Source organism: Mus caroli, unplaced genomic scaffold (assembly GCF_978045245.1).
Source record: "Mus caroli unplaced genomic scaffold, Mus_caroli_1 scaffold_3, whole genome shotgun sequence".
Classification (NCBI taxonomy): domain Eukaryota; kingdom Metazoa; phylum Chordata; class Mammalia; order Rodentia; family Muridae; genus Mus; species Mus caroli.
In genome coordinates, this window is record NW_028227258.1 from 157,814,887 (window position 1) to 157,831,497 (window position 16,611).

The window sequence follows — 16,611 nt, forward strand, 5'->3', positions numbered from 1 at the left end:
ATCTGTTGGTGGCCTTTTTGTCTTATTGACGGTGTCTTTTGCCTTGCAGAAGCTTTGCAATTTTATGAGGTCCCATTTATCGATTCTCAATCTTACAGCACAAGCCATTGCTGTTCTATTCAGGAATTTTTCCCCTGTACCCATATCTTTGAGGCTTTTCCCTACTTTCTCCTCTATAAGTTTCAGTGTCTCTGGTTTTATGTGGAGTTCCTTAATCCACTTAGATTTGACCTTAGTACAAGGAGATAGAAATAGATCAATTCGCATAAAAAAAAAAACCTTTCTTTCAGATGTTCAATGGTGAGTGAAAATTGTCTAATACAATGCTGAAATATAAATTGTAATTAGCATAAATTAGCTTACTCCTTGAAACTTTTTACATAAGCTTTTCCCTTTCCCTTCACAAAAGCTGAGACTTGACCCTCTATTGCTTCCAGCAAGGACATATTGTTGGACTTGAAAGGAAGATTTAACTGTGAATTGATTGACAATATGAGTAGGTTTGGTTTTCCATGATCAATGCCTGCTGCCTGTGTGGTAGAATCTTTCTCTGATCTACCAAGAAATAAACTAGGGATCTGTTCAAAAGGCCAATTTGCAGAACCGAGGCCAGAGAACTGAGTCAACAGCTTTTTACTAATGAAAATAGACACATCTAAGACCAGTACTCAGGAGGGAAAGTGTGAGAGAATTATTGGACTACTTTCAGTGGAATATCCACTGAACAGGGACAACTTTGGGGGTAAAAACATTAAAGGAGTGGTTTTAGAGAAATGTATGAATGCAAGCTGTTACCAGGTATAAAGAGGTGAAGAGGTCGCCCTTGCTTGGAAATTTTACCAGGTAAAGCCAAAGGAGAGAACCAGAGACCATCAAGTAGGTTTAGTAATTATTACTTAATCTTCTTTATTATGATTCTCCATGGCATGGGTTTTAGTTGCTGAAGATGAAAACTATCAGTTCTGCAGAGCTGTTCCCTGATACTCTGCTGGGGTGGGGTATGGGCCTACAGAGAGCAGGAAGATATCATCCAAATACTGCTTCAGGAAAAGGTTCTTGGAAGATACATGAAGCTTTATTTTGCTACCTATGGCAGGAGGAAAACTATACAAGCATATTTATGTCTCCTCTGCCCTCTCCCTTTAAAATTTATTCTTTAATCATTTTTTAGAGTCCAGACTTTATCCCCCTAGAGATCCTCCCACACCGCCTCCCGCCCTGTCTATGAGAGGATGCTCCCACCCCAACCCCACCAGGACACCCCACTCCCTGAGGTCCGAAGAGTGTTAGGTGCATCTTCTCTGATTGAGTCCAGACCTGGCAGTCCTCTGAACACTCAAAATGATGCTTCAAAACCCTTGTCAACTCCACTTTCTAATCAAAGATCTCCTTCAGCCTGAACCTATTTTGTTCTTTATACTACTCTAATTCCCAACATCATAGTGACTGTCTATTTTTCCAAGAACAGTTCCAATGCACCTATTTATAGAACGGTATGCTGCTGCTCTCCATGGGAGCCTGCTGACATGCCAATGTTGCAGAGTGGGGTAAACGGTCTCTTTGTGAGCACCGAAAGCAGAAGAAACATGAGGCCCGTTCAGTTTGGTTTCCCGGACTTCAAGCTTCTGTAGCTTGCTGCTGGGGGCAAATCTAGACCCACCTGTGGCAGAGAATTTAAAAACTTCGTGTCACGTGATGGCATCACAGAAGTCTGATCCTGACGCGGCCAGCTGATACTACCTCCACCTTGGTTGGCCATATTAAAAACCGTGATCCTCTGAGAGCTTTCTGTGGTACCCAGGCCTCAATTGGCTTCCGGGGCACATTATGGGGCAGTGAATAGGATTAACAGCTCAAACTAGGGCAAATTCACCTACAGGAGTAGGACATTCAAAGAAAAAGTATGAAGCTCAAAAATTTATGCACACAAACACACACACACACACACACACACTCCTCCACTCTCTAAATCTGGGCAAAGCCTAGTAACATTTTAAAATATACTTGCCTGTAAAAGATCTGTGCTGGAATTAGACCAGAGCTGTGCTGGGTTTGAAAGGACACTCCACTGAGGAAGCTGTGTTTGACCCTGGGCAAAGTACCAGATAAAACTGCCTCTGCTCATACTTTTAAAACACCCTGGAAAACCTCGAATGTTTTGTACATTGGTAGGGAAAGACAAGACTCAGTTCACTGGGCTTGCAGCTGAAGAGAATGGTAGGACTGCAGGGTGAGAATGGGAGCCAATGCAGCAACCATGATCTGAATTGCAGGCCCCATACATCATGCTTTCTCTGACGATCAGGGTAACTCTTAAGGGATCCAGAATCCTGTAGTTCCCCAGTGCAGCCTAAGAGTAGCCCACAGCCTGTCAGCATGGGGCCAATTCATTTTTGCTGACTCTGGACCTTCAGAGTCCCTGGACCCAAGGCAGTAGCAACTATGTTTTTCATCTCAGGTACCCTCATCTGCTGTTTGTCTAGTCAAGGTTTACACCTGGTCCCTATCTTTCCACAATTTCAGTAACAATAGAAGAAAGAAAGGGAGGAGGAAAGCAGGGAAAGAAAATTAATGCACCAAGTAGGTTGAATCTCCGCATACTGATTCTTTAGCTCTCTCTCGTCATCCAACCCAAAATAAAAATGAAGCAGGTATTTTTATAGTCCTTTGAGTGGCCAGATGGATCAGAGACTTTAAAATATTAAAACGAAAGGGATCACATTAGGGACCAACTGGTCATTCAACTGGGCTCTGCTCTGACCCAGATTAAAATTACTGGCACTCCAACCAGAGTTCAGGAAGACCACTCTATATGAGAAAGAGTACCAGACTGCATCCAACACACTTCTACCTGTTCATAAAAATGCAAAGCTCAGATTTCAAATCGAGCATCTAAATTGAAAACACTCTGACTATGTTATGCATCTGACAGAGACACTGAAAAATCGAACACTTAATAATTCTCAGTGTCAGCACACGGTTATTGTGCCAAAAAAGCAAATTACTAGGATGGACCCCTCCCCATCCTCTTTGTAAATTTCCTGTTGAAGTATTGATTGCCAAGGTCTCTGCAAGATTTGCAAACTTTTACAGTCATTTATGGTGCATGCAATAAAAGAGGTGATATGAGCACACTAGTTCAAAGTGTAATGCAAAGATGTATTTGGTGCCCTTGGCAACTATCTTCAATACCTGTTTGTCTTTGCAGAGCACACCCTTCTCTACAATGAGACCCTCTGTAACAGGATTGGCCCTTTACATTTCTACAGCCTTGCCTCCTTATTGAACAGGCACACACCCTGCAAAAAAACTCTGTTCCTTTGCCTTCAACTGTGAGAAAATTAAAGCACCAAGCTCACACTGAAGCAACACACTATTTTGGACTATATATGTCCTGAGGGAAAAAAAGGAAAAGGAAGGAAGGAAGGAGGAAGGAAGGAAGGAAGGAAGGAAGGAAGGAAGGAAGGAAGGAAGGAAGGAAAGAAGGGAGGGAGGGAGGGAGGGAGGGAGGGAGGAAGGGAGGGAGGGAGGGAGGAAGGAAGGAAGGAAGGAAGGAAGGAAGGAAGGAAGGAAGGAAGGAAGGAAGGAAGGAAGGAAGGAAGGAAGGGAGGGAGGAAGGAAGGAAGGAAGGGAGGGAGGGAGGGGGTGGAGGAAGAGAGGGAGGGAGGGAGGAAAGGAGGGAAGGAGGGAGGGAGGGAGGGAAGGAGGGAGGGAGGGAGGAAGCGAGGAAGGAAGCAAGGAAGGAAGGAAAGGAGGGAGGGAGAGAGTGAGGGAGGGAGGGAGGGGGTGGAGGAAGGGATGGAGGGAGGGAGGGAAGTAAGAAAGTAGGGAAAGAAGGAAGGAAGGAAGAAGGTGTAGGGAGGGAGACACCTGGAATATTCCCCAGGAGAACAAGTGGCTGGTTTTTGCTGGATTATAGTTTCTCGGTTTTCCTAAAGGAACTGAACACTCAAGGTTGTTCCTTTTTTACAGTATAATTCAACATAGAACTTAAATGCCTTATTTGAAACCTTGTTCACTTTTACCAGTTTTAATGTTTTTTTCCTTACTTTTTCTTTAAAAGAAAAATAAGCAATTGTGTGTAAGAGGAGAGGATAGATCTGAGGAAAAGGAAGGGAATTGTTTTTAAAATGTTCCTATTTTTATCCCAGTGGCTTTTCTCATCTAAAATTGTTGCAAGTGTGAATATGCAAGGTATTCCAAGTCCCATACCTGCCATCTAGTGGGTATGTGAGAAACTGCATACTCCAGGAATTAATACTTCATTTGGCTGTCTTCATTTTTTAACACAAGGAGTCTAAGAAATCATCATCATCATTATAAAGTTAAAACAAAGGAAGTAGGTGAGGATGTGAGGGGCTTTACAGTGTACTCCAGTTCCTTCTTTCTTTAGAAACCATTAATATTTTATGGCTCAGATAAAACCATTTACTATTGCACCACTTTTTCTTCCATGTATGTTCATCATGTAGCTTTTGTTTTATCTAGCATTTTTTGGATTATATTCATTTCAGTCCTGTTGATATGGAACTTTGAAAAGAAAACTGAATGGTCCTTTCTGTTTGAATTTATAAATTAAGTACACTAAGCCATCACCTCCACCACCCCTATTTTGAGAGAAATTGGCTACATTTCATTTATGAACTTTTTTCTTTTTGTTGTTTCTTTGTACTGGGTCTTCATACTTGTAGTTCAAGTGGGGATGGAACTAATGGTGATCCACCTGCCTCAGTCTCTGTAATACTGTGATAATAGACATATCCAGCAACACAATAGGTTGTTTGCTGTTTGAGACAGAATTCAACTTCATTTACAAGGCTCACCTTGAATTTAAGACATAGCCAAGATTGACCTTGGGCTTGGCAATTCTCCTATCTCAACCTCTCTGGTCTGGGATTACAGGTGTGAACCACCAATCTCAACATGACTTCTAATGTCATGTTTATTATATTCCTCTAAAATTTGACCTTAATAAATATCAACGGTGGTTCAAACCCAGTTGATATGACAACTTGATTTTCTAAAGTTCACATCATAAAATAATAGTACATGTAGAAAGCAGGCAGAATTCAACAGCTATTTAAAAATTACTCCATGTTTAATGGTACCTCACCTCCCTCATCTCCCATTAGTGCTTGCCATGTGCAAAGCTTTGCTCATGGGATTTTTATTAGCTAGCACACTGAGTATTTACAACACCCCTAGAAAATTTGTATCGTTAACATCATTTTATAGGTGAAGTCCCTGAGACCTAAAGCTGGAAATCCCAGAGCTAGTGAGCTTCCAGACCAAGACCTGCTAGACTCTTCTATATCATTCTGCCTCCCATGGAGCAAAGAAACAGAAACTAATAATTGCAAGTCAAGTTATGGGAGAAAACAGAGGCTTCATGTCCAAACAGAAACATCTGCTTAAGGCACACAGTGTGCAAAGTCTTGGATACCCAACTTTAAAAAAAGTTAACGTAAGTTCTATGTAAAATCTTATATTAATCACACATATTGTAAAAGGCAAATGACATATTTAGTCAGCCTGTATATCGGTACAATCTTTGACAAGAACATTATAATTTTGATCATAGATTAGTCCTATAGCCCATGCCCACTTTTGCTTCCATTTATTTGTAATAACACTGATCTTGAAAATATTGAGGTGACAAAAAATTTATCCTTGAATTCAGCACATTTACTTTTTCTTATTGCTTCTTTTTAATTTCATGCTTCATTTTCAAATGAGTATAGGTTTAAAACAGAGTTTTCTATTCTATATGCAAGATAGACATCCTTTTTAAAGAACAGATATTTTATAAATATAAGCAGGTTACACATTGAAAAACCTTAACTGTAATTACCACTTGATAAATTTGTGTTTATTATCTATGCCTTGGGACTCCATCTTGCTCTGAGGGATACTGATAAGTTTTGAAATGGTAGGTGAAAGAACAGTTAATGACAAAAGATGTTTTGTTTGCTTGTTTTGTTTCAACACACATATTAAAAACGTTGGCTATTAGGAAGCAATGTGTTTTGTAGGAATTGATTTAACATTAGATTCTACCTTCCAAAATGGAGAGCAGCTAGCTTAGGATTCCTATCTTGGTTTAGTATTCCTTGGTGAAACCAACAGTTCTGCCTACCTGATATTCTTCCTCCCTCCAAGCAAGATCAGACAGCAGACTACAGCAGTCAAACTCTTTGTATCTCTCCTGTGTATCCATGTAGATCTAAGTGCACCTTCTTTGCAGGAGGAGATATTGACACTTTCACAGGAAGAAAAAATTCAGAGTCTGTTTAAAGTTAATCCCTCTACCTGTGTTCTTGATCCTGTCTCTTCTTGCCATTCTTGGCCTTGTTCTATCAATTATTTCTGTTTCTTATATCTTCAAATGCTCTCTCTTCAATAGCAACTTCCCTGCGGGCTATAAATAAGTTCAAGTCTTACCAACAAACCAAAAAGTGTTTTAAAAACAAGAATATAATTTGCTGTCTCTGTGTTGCTCCCCTCCCCTGGTGTTTCCTTGTTTTGTATCCTTTGAGGTCAAGATTCACTAGGCAAAGCTCTGTGTGTGCACCTATAGGCATCTTACATTCACTCCTCCACCGATTATAATCTGGCTTTATTTGGTTCCATTTCACAGTATCAGATTTTCCAAAAAGGCCTGAGTGGCTCCTCATTGGTAAATCCAACAAGAACATGTTCGATCCTTATATCTAGCCTACAAGAGTCAATGTTTAACCTTCCTAACATTCTTTTGTCTGTATTTCTTCTTTCTTCCAACCTTGTTATAACAACGATCCTTGCCTAAGATTTTTCTCATGCTTTCTGGCAATTCCATGCATCCTTACCAATAAATGAATGAATGAATGAATGAATGAATGAATAAATAAATAAATAAATAAATGTATGTTGGTTCTTTAATCTCTTTTCAAACTTAAAGCTTTTTCTTTGTCATTATTACAGAAGTTTTGCTTACTAATCAACTTGTAAATACTATTTTCACAAGCAATTTATATTCATCATTTTAAAAAATCCTCCTCCAGCAAAACTTTTATTTCCTCTCATATTACTAGGAAATGGAATCCAGTGGTCTGTTGCACAAAACCTGAGTGTTCTACCATTGAGCTACATACCTACCCAATCCCCTTTTTAAATTCCAGTGATTTGTTCATAGACAGTCAATTCCTTCTCCATACACATTTGGTATTTTCTATTTCCCCTGACAGTCTTTGTTCACACTATATTAATACACCACAGAAAAAATTAGAAACTCAATAGTTATTTAGGAAGACAAAACAATTCTGTATTAACTGATATATGTCCTATTTGCACCTGATTGTTTCAGACTTTGTGAAGTCTCTGCAGAATTGGCTAATTGGTTTGCAGAAACTTGGAACATATTATGATCCAAATAGAGGGTGTTATGTTCCTTGGGTTGCAAAAATAAGTAAATTATTGAAGAGTTTCCACCTCCTTTGCTTGGAATATTTTCATAAAAGAGAAAAAGAAACTCAATTTCAAACCTAAATCATGTGACTTTGTTTGATAGTTACATGAAACAGCTGTTTTGTTTTGTTTTGTTTTGTCTTTGAAATAGAATTTCACAACATAGTCCAAGTTGACCTCAGACACCTGACAAATTTCTAGCCTTAGTCGCAAGTATGCTAGGATTAGGTATATGAGCTACCATTCCCACATTAAGATATCCAATTTTAACAGAAAATGTTAGGCACTCCTTTCAAGGATGTTAAACCCTTTGAAGCATGTGACAAGAGTTAAAGGACATGGGTGATATGTGGTTAGGAAAGCAAACAAGAATATATGGAATAGTGTCAGGAAAATACTTGGTAAACTGCTGATAGTATTGACTGTACTCCATACCTAGTCAAGTTCATCTCTAGGAAACACACTTAAAAGTCAAACATTAGTAATAATAATTATTGCCACTGGCTGACTTTGAGAAGATGCTACAAGCAAAAAAAAAAAAAAAAAAAAAAAGTGCTGATATCTAAATCTAATCAGAGAGGGAAGAGAATCAGAGCATGTAATTACCTTACTGAGGGACTGAGTTAGAAGATCACAATATTTCAATCCAGAGTCTAAAAGTAACTATTTCTTATCCAGCCTGGGTTGGTGACATGGCTTAGTTGTAGCACATATGTATGGTATAGCCAGTCCCTGGCATAAGGGGAAGCATGATTGCTAAAGTATTCAACAAAACTGACCTAGTAAAATCTCCTAATGAAGGACAATGTTATGGAAGATAGGAAAAGGATACAAGTATTTAAAAAACATGTGACCAGAAATGTCTGCCAAGAAAGGTGAATTCTCTCACTACCGTTAACTTGTATTCACCCTATGGAAGGATAATGAGAGAGAAGAGGCTGTCAACCAGCAATGAAAACAGTTATGACATTTAGGTCAAACATTATAAATAAATCCTTATTATGATAAACACTGTCTACTATGATGAGACATAGAGACATATAAGAGAATGGAGCTGGAAGTGATATATCCTCTTACTTAGTGACCTTATATCTGACATATAGCCATATCATGTAACTCACATATCAAGACAATGCTGACATAAACTAACGTACTCTGTTAACAGTTATAAGGTATAGCACAGAGCTGTGTGGGATGGTAGACATCCATCATCCTGGCCTTCAGGAAGATAATCAGGGACATAGTGAACGTGAGGCTAACTTTCCTCTCAGCAGTTTTTAGTTGCCTGCGTTTCTTTGTCTAGGGGTAGGCTCATGTAAGAGTTCCTCGTTTTGTAGTAACATTGATATTATCATTTGCAAGTCTTATGCAGGTAGTCATAATACTGAAGCATTATAGGCAGAGTTTCCTTAGGCAGACATCCTGGTTTACTGGTTCTTAGAAGCTGTTCGCACCTCTTCCAAGATGTTTCATGGGTGTTAGGTACAGAGTATGTGTTGTGATGTATCATTTGGGGCTGGACTTATGTAATTTATTGATCTATGCATTATTATCTGTCGTGGTTTCTGTAATGACCTCTAATTGTTGTAAAGCGAAGATTTTTGATGAGAGATAAGAGCTACACTTATCTGTAAATATAAGGATATGTTTTATAATGCAGCTATATGTCTAAAGAGAATTAAAATCAAATTGATGCTTGTGCTTAGAAGTAATATAACTATTTTTACTTTGTAATATTAAATTAAGTTTACTAAATGTATACTAAATGTACCAGCCAAGACAGTGCATGCTAAAGTTTGCCTGTAAAGCCAGCAAATGGGAGGTAGAGGTGGGAGAATTAAACTCAAATAATCATTAGCTAACCAGTGTTGTATGTCTCAAAATAAAATAACAAAGTAATAAAATAATGCAGTGTCCAGGGATTTGAAATATAAAGACATAAAATTAATTTAAAGCTAAAGACTTGATCATTGGTATAGGGTCTCCTTTCAAGCAGGGACAAGAGTACTTAAGAAAGCTTTTATTATTTTTGTTCCCCTTTATTTATGGAAAAAACTCCACCTCATTCATGCAAATGTCACACACTACCCAGGATAATTCATTTTATATTGTTATAGCCATTATATTGTCATCTCCTGCCATACATGATGCACAGAATCCTATCTCTCTTCCATTCTCTGGTAACATCAGTAGAACATACATTGTTAACTGTGTGATAACTATGCAATTAACTCTTGTCACAACTGTAGCTTTTTATTAGCATCACCAAGCTCAGTATTCACTTTGTGTGAGCTCAGAGTGATAACATCTTTAGCTGTTAAAGTGGAAAATAAAAAGTCAATTTAATATTATGAAGGGTGATAGAGGGATAGCCTTCAAAAATCAGGCTCTTTTCTTTTCAATCTGTCACAGAGTCTGAATAGTGAATTCCAACCACTCTGAGCTCCTTCAATAGAACACCTCATCTTTCTTCTTCAAGAGTAGAAGGCTGGTTTGTAAGAACATATTCTTTTGCCTATCAAGGCATCTTGAAAAGTTACATATTGTGTTTGTGTTTTTTTCCTGATCTTAAAGCTTGTAAGAGTCCTTAAGAAGTCACAAGCCACCTGTATTAACTTGTACACTTGGTATGTCTGCACTTTAGCACAAAAGCTGTGCTCTGCAGATTCTGATTCTGAATTGTCATCTAGCATTTGTTTATGTAGAGTATAATCAATGACCACAAAAATTAAATCGTGTTTACAGAAAATCTATTCTGATATTCAACCTGGATTAGATATTTTTCTGACTTACGTTTATGACCTTGCTGAAAACATTACATATTCAGTGATGAAGCTTTTTCTATCTATTGGACAGTGGTGAAAGAAACTCTCAAACTGGATAATGCTTAAAACTGTGGGGGCAGAATCAGATTTACCTGGGCTTAGAGTTCAGATGCCTACATGACCTGAGTAACTAAGAAAGTTATATAAAGGAAGAGTCATTTCCTTGAAGTAACATTTAACTATGACATGAACAGGAAACACACAGAGAGACATATCCTATACAGAAATACTAAGAAAGGTGCCTAAAGAGATAGAGAGCCTAGGATGGCCTCTGAGCTGGAGCTGAGGGTTGAGGGGTCTCCATGGATTAGATGAGCTGGAAAAAAATCAGCATGCCCTGGAGCAGACAGTACTGTGAGGGAGGCTCACAAGGAGAGTTTGTGCAGTTTGCAGTGTTATGTGGTGTTTGTGTTAGTGATTGAAATAAGCATGGTGTTAGTATATAGTATGTGAAATGTATGGGTTGTATGTGTGTAGTGTGCGGTGCAGGTATGTGTGTGGTATTTGTATGTATGTGGCAGGAGATGTGTTTGTATGTATGTGTGGTTTGTGCTATGTGATACATTTGTGTGGGACATCAGGCTATGCACAGACAGGCTGGTCTCCAGTGGAGCTGAGATGCTGAATCCCGGGTCATAATTTACCCACATGGGACGGAAGGAGTTCTCTCATGTCTCCTAGAACTCTGGCTCCTGTCTAAGTTACCGCCCCCACAGCCCCCACAAGAGAAGCATGGCTAGAAGTCAAATAGGCAATGTCCCAAGCTTCTGACCTTCAGGCTAAACTCTTCCCCATTTACCTAGCAACATAAAAGATAACAGCTCACTTTAATAGGGGCTGTTTGGCCCATCCTTGCTCTCTCACTCCTCTCATTCCTTTGTTCTCTTGCTCTTACTTTCCTCTCCTCTCTCTCTCTCTCTCTCTCTCTCTCTCTCTCTCTCTCTCTCTCTCTCTTTCCCCTCTGGTCTCTCTCTCTACCTTCTCTCTTTTCCTTGCATTTCTACAATAAATCTCTAAAGCCAAAGACAGTCTCTGCTCATCAAGGCTGCACTCACTCTCACATGCATGGGAACCTCTCTCCCATAACCCAGGGGCTACAGGGTGTGGCCCTGGGGGCCCCCAGGTTGGGATGCCCCTTTTCCATCCCCACCCCCTGTAGAGTGGGTCAGAGGCTTGGATGCCCACACCCAGCTGAGTGGGAAGCGTCTGGCAGCCCTCCCATGTCTGCCTGTCCAGAGCATAGGTGGAACTCTGGCAGGACGTGGGTCCTCCCTCTCCTCTCTTTCCCCAGGCTCCGTTTTAGTTCCCACACATATGTGTGATATATATGTATATGTGTGCAAGGGGTGTTTGATGTGAGGTGTTGAGTTTCACAGGTGGCTTGCTGTTACACTCTCCTGCAGAAGTCTCCCTTCTCCCTAGGCCTTTTCCCACAGCAAGCGCTTTAAGGCTTGCTTTTGCAGCTTGCCTCTGCATCACCCCTCAGAAGCCCTGTTCTCCATCCCCCTTGCAGCAAATGCAGGGGTTCATTCCATCTCCCTATGCACTCTGAGAAGACTCAGGGAGCCGTGAGTGTCAGCCCATTACTCAGGCAAATGACAAAAACTCCTCAGCTTCAGTGGCACCAAGCCAGCACTCTCCTAGATAACTATGTGCAGCTGGTGCCTATCCTTGAAGAAAGGAGATTGGGGTCCCCCACTTAAGTCATAGAAAAGAGATGAACAGAGGTCACAGACAGTTATGCCCAGCTATAAAATTAGCTCCTGATAGCCCCACAAAAGACAATCTTTAATCCCCCTCCCACCTTCGCAGTTCTGCCCTACCAAAAGATATCGTGTCTGAATTATGACTTAACTAACCAGCCTCCCCTTTCCTTCACCATAAGCATTCAAGAAATTTCTAACTGCTTTGTATATAAGTGTTAAAGCACACAAGCTGGGGAGTCACACACCAAACCTACATTGTGTGTGTTGGGGCTGCGGGGAGGGGTTGTGATCTGAGTCAAGATTCTTCTGCAAAACTGCAGTGGACTTCGCAATTCTTGAGTTCTTCTGTGTTTCCCTCGGAATCGGGGCATAGCAGTGTTTATGCATGTAATATGTTTTGTGCTGTGTGTGAATGTGAGGGAAGGTGTATTTAAATGAATATGTGATGTGTGTATGTGTGTTCGAGTTCTGGAATATGCATGGTGTATGCATGTGTGGTATATGTGTGGTGTGTATGTATGTGTGTGTATGTTATGTTTGAATGTTTATATGATGTACAAGTTAGATTTGCAGTGTATGAAAGAAACAATGTTGGAATTTTGACCTGATGAATTCCCATGATATCATGGTATGCTCCTGCTCCCCATAAAAGGTGGCATAATTCAGCACATATGAATATTCAAAGCAGATTTTCTTCTTCTGTTTTCCTATGTGTACATTTTCATATTGTTTCCCAAATTGTTCATTGTAAAAGAATGTTTGTGGCATGTTTCATAATTTGACTGCTAGATCTCACTTTGCCTTTCCTGTAAGACTTTTTCATAAGTCTCTTTGTTTTCATTGGCTCCAGTGGTCACTGATCTCTAAAACAAAGATTGGAAGACCATGTGGTCATAAGGGAGGGCAGAGATGATACTTCCCCCACCAGCCAGACCAGAGTCACCTTTTCTCAGCCACTCTATCCACACTAGAGCCACACAAAATATCCTATGTAAAAGTTTATCAGACTTCTCCATCAACCTGCTCTTTGAGAAAGGTTGTAACTCTATTTCCTTTACAGTAAATTTTGGAGAGGCCTTTTCAATTGTTCCTGTCAACACTTGGGGATTTTATGAAGGCAAATAATAAGGCATGCCACTCTGTTGGAAAAATGTCCTCCCAAGGAGCAGGTCCAAGCTCCCCAACAGTCATGGAGACCTTGGCATGTCTATATCATTTGAAGGTCTGAACCTCTTTCTGAGAAAACCCTGCCATCTGTTTCCTATGTTATAAGTCATTTTCCATAATGATAAAAATTCTCAACGTTCAGAAAAATTGCAATACCTGGAGGAAGAATCTATTTAGCTGATTTTTTAAAACAATTTTGCTTTTAAAAATTGCTAGTTATGTCCCAGTTTACAAAGTCAGATGTAAATTGATTTTTGAAACTCAAGTTATTGCTATGGTTGAACCTCTAATCATTTCTGTGATAGAAAGTTATCATTAGTTAATTAAGGATAAAATTTTCTAATCAGTTTCCTCCTCAATTACACTTCCTTCTCTTTACCAATATTTCTGTGCCCAATCACTGGGCAACAAAGGCTCCAAATGTGTTTCTCCTGAGACATGCAAAGTGCTACAATATGTTTGGTATTTGGTCTGTCTAGTTGTGGCTTCTTTGTTCTTTGATCCTGACATTCAGTCTTTACTGCAGATTCCTTCTAACCTACTCTTCATCACCCTCAAGATTATATAGACAATAACAATTTATCAATAAAAAATAACTTCTGGATCTAACCTGATAGTCCTTGCCTAGCAAATAAAATCTTTTTGATGCTTTAATTTAGAAGACCACTCACCAAATTTTAGTAACTCTCAAGCTAACACTGTTATCAGGTAGTATCAGAAACTTATGGCAGAGAGTTCTATGTGCTTACTCTGCCTCATCTATATATTGTCTTTGCTAACCTATTAGGTACATGAACTTTTATGACTTTTGCTTGTTCTGTGATTAGAATAGTTCTGTAACCTCCCTCACAATTGAAAACTTCATTCAAGGCAACCAAAACTCTCACTTTGTCCCCAGAGGATGATCTTTGGTTCAGAGCAAGCTGTTGCTTAAATCCATTGGAAAAAAAGCTATGCTATCCTCCTGCTTTTTTGTCTCTTTTTCCTGTTTAATGCAACCTTGCCACTTTAGAAATTGTCTGTCTCCTCACAGTGATGCTGAAGACAAGAGACACTTGTTTCTAACACCCCAGCAGAGTGCAGATGGGAATGGAAATTCCCCAGACACACAAGTCATGACTTTCTTATGTCTAGAAAAGAAAGATCATAAAGTATCAAAGAATCCAAAGACAAAACCCGTAGTTATGTCACCAGGAACTTAAGTCTCTGGATTCCATTGGATGATTTCTTTATAGTGATAATGATTGGTGAGCTTACTTTAGCTATTAGAAATGTTTTTAGCCTCTGTCCTCCTATATGTCCCAGGAAAGCAGGATTTCTAGTTCTATTGGGTTATTGTTAAAATTGGATTCCAAGTTATGCACTAAAATTCCATCACTAAATAATAAACTAAAACAAAGTTGACCAGATGCTGTATGAGAAGTCCTAGAAAAAGGAACCCTGAGTTAACCTTTTGGTGCAGGAGTGAACTAAATTCTGACTTTAGGGGTTCCTACTTAAAATCTCTCTTTGTTTTGATTTTGTCTATGAGGAGAAAGAAATGAATTAAGAGTAGAGACTTCAAAACCGACAGACATGGACCAGCAATATCAGCGAACTATCAGATACAGTAGCCAGAGGACATCCACATTGTTTGAGGACCATCTCTGCCTTTACTGCACTGCTAAGGACAGACAAGAGAAAGAGCACCTCCTTTCACCATGTAAGTACCCCATTCTGTGAACCTGGTAAATCTGCACCACACTTGGCATTACAGAGTACACTTTCTAACTCAACTCATGAGCTGCTTTTGCATCTGTCTCCTCATGTCTCTTATGCATAATGTAACTCTCTTGATGTTGCTTACTTTATGCCTTTCACTGGATGAAGTAGAAGAGAATAAACAGGACTCCACTAAGCATACCTCTTCCCCCCAGATGAAATCTACTAGACATCCCCTTAAAACTGCTCTTAATGTACTTTAGTTTCTATATAAGATGAACAAGGATATGTTCATGAAGGTTATGCATTTACTTTCTCTCTACCTCCAATCCAGAGAGTTTATTTGCCTTGAATAAAACCTGTTCAAATTACAGGACTCATTGATTTAGCCATAGCTTGCTATTCAGCAACAGAAAAATAAAAGACTGATATTTACACAATCATTACTGCATTTAGAGTAGGGTATGGCTACATTGTGGGAACAAAGAGAAATTAAACTTCTGATTTCCTCTGGCCAACTTGTTTGAAATGTTCACCATATTGCAGGATTACTATACATTTGCCTAATAAACACCATTAAAACCCAGGACACTGATCTTGTATCCCAAGTCCCAAAGAGACCAGTTTGCACAGGAGAGTGCAGGGGCAGCAGAAGCTACATAGCTTCTGGGACAGGGTTCCTTTTGGCCTTCTTCTTCGGCCAGAGGGCAGAGCTGAGACCCAGATCTATGTGTTCTTTCCCCAGAAGAGGAGAGGCAGCCTACAGGAAGAGTTCTGTCTGCAGGACCACATGGGAACAAGATCTTGTATCCCAGGTGCCAAAGAGACCAGTTTGCCCAGGAGAGTGCACATGCAACAGAAGCATCATAGCTTCTGGTACAGGGTCCCTTTTGGGCCTTCATCTTCAGCCAGGGGGCCGAGCTGAGCTCCAGAACTCTGCACACTTGCCTGAAGAGAGTACTCTGACAACTAAGACTCAGGTGAGAGTTGGACTCCCCAGAGTGCTGACAGAGGCTAACAGAAACTCAGGAGGAACAAGCTCCAGCCAGTGACAGCTATAACAATTAGCACCAGAGATTATCAGATAGTGAAAAGTAAATGTAAGAATCTTACCAAGAGAAATCAAGACCACTCAGCATCATCAGAACCCAGCACTCCCACCAAAGCTAGTCCTGAATACCCCAACACACCTGGAAAGCAAGATTCAGATTTAAAATCATATATCTTGATGCAGATAGAGGATTTTAAGGACATTAATAACTCACTTAAAGAAATACAGGAGAACATAGCTAAAGTGGTAGAAGGCTTTAAAGAGGAAGCACAAAAATCACTTTTAAAAATTACAGGAAAACACTGCTAAACAGGTAGAAGTCCTTAAAGAAGAAACACAAAAATCCCTTTAAAAATTACAGGAATAAAACAAACAAACAGGTGATGGAATTTAAAAAATCCAAGATCTAAAAATGGAATTAGAACAGTAAAGAAAATCCAAAGGGAGACAACTGTGGAGATAGAAAACCTAGGAAAGAAACCAGGAACCATACATGTGAGCATCAACAACAGAAGACAAGAGATGGAAGAAAGAATCTCAGATGCAGATGATTCCATAGAGAACATGGAAACAACAAAGAAAATGCAAAATGTAAAAAGATCCTAACTCAAAACATCCAGGAAATCCAGGACCCAATCAGAAGACCAAACCTACAGATAATAAGAGTGGATAAGAATAAAGATTTTCAACTTAAAGGGCCAGTAAATATCTTCAACAA